We start from the raw sequence: 1,138 nt of genomic DNA, 5'->3' as shown, positions 1-1,138 counted from the left end.
AGATCGTACCATTGTACCCCAGCCTGGGTGACAAGAGTGAAACTCCATCTCAAAAAAAAAAAAAAAAAAAAAAAAGAAAGAAAGAAAGAAAGAAAGAAAGAAAGAAAGAAAGAAAGAAAGAAAGGAAGGAAGGAAGAAAAGAGAAGGGGAGAAGGCATTTACTGGACATTTTTCACATGCCATTATGATAATTAACAGTAACACTTGCTCTCTCTCACACTGGTCATCCCAGCACTTTGGGAGGCCGAGGCAGGAGGATCACTTGAGGCCAAGAGTTTTAAGATTTGCCTGGTCAACATAGTGAGGCCCCATCTCTACAAAACAAAACAAATACAAAAATTAGCAGGGCATGGTGGTGTGCACCTATGGTCCCAGCTACTTAGAAGGCTGAGGTGGGAAGATCACTTGAGCCTGGGAGTTTGAGGCTGCAGTGAGCTATGACTGTGCCACTGCACTCCAGTCTGGGTGAAAAAGAAAGGTAGGTACAATGGGGAAACTAGGCTCAGTAGGTTCAGCAACTCAACTAAACTCCTACTACTAGTATGTGAAGAGCTGGAATTTGAATCCTGGTCAGCCCTGAGTCTAACATCTGCATTCTTACCTATTACATCACCTTATCTCCCTAGAGTTACAACCTATAATCTTCACATCAGCCTCAGTGGGCAGACAATATGATCTTCATTTCATGAAAAAAAATTGAGAAACACTCAGTAACTTATCCAAGGTCACAGGACTAGTAGATGTCAGAGCTTGTCTGACTCCAAAATCCATACTCTTTCCATTGTATTTCACATTCTTTACTATATAATAACAGGTAATGTGGGTCTGTGTGGAGGGTGGATTTGGGAGGATGATGATATGAGGCATGAAGGGTGTGGAATGTGGCCTAGGGAATGTGGTTTGGCCTAGGGAATGTGGCGAAGCAAGAAGTCAAGATAGTAACTGCAGTTTGGGGCTGGGAAGGGGAGTGAAAAAGGGGACCCTCAGACTGTCAAATATGCCAGGAGTACAGAGATGGGAAGACGTGACCAGGGGTAAGATGACGCATAACTGGGAGCTCTGAGCAGAGAGGGAAGACAGCAAGGAGGAGGAGGTTGGGAAGTCTAGTCCTGCCTTGATTTTTTTTTTTTTTTTTTTT

The 1,138-nt window shown here is 43.5% G+C and overlaps 1 protein-coding gene across 2 annotated transcripts in view; it reads right to left on the bottom strand.

The window, feature by feature from the left end:
* DVL3 (dishevelled segment polarity protein 3) overlaps window positions 1–1,138 on the bottom strand; it is an 18,455-nt gene that overhangs the window by 10,693 nt on the left and 6,624 nt on the right. The window lies entirely within an intron of this gene.

This window comes from Cebus imitator, unplaced genomic scaffold (genome assembly GCF_001604975.1).
Source record: "Cebus imitator isolate Cc_AM_T3 unplaced genomic scaffold, Cebus_imitator-1.0 Scaffold111, whole genome shotgun sequence".
Classification (NCBI taxonomy): Eukaryota; Metazoa; Chordata; class Mammalia; order Primates; family Cebidae; genus Cebus; species Cebus imitator.
The sequence above is the reverse complement of the archived record's forward strand: the minus strand, read 5'-3'. Positions and strand labels throughout refer to the sequence as shown.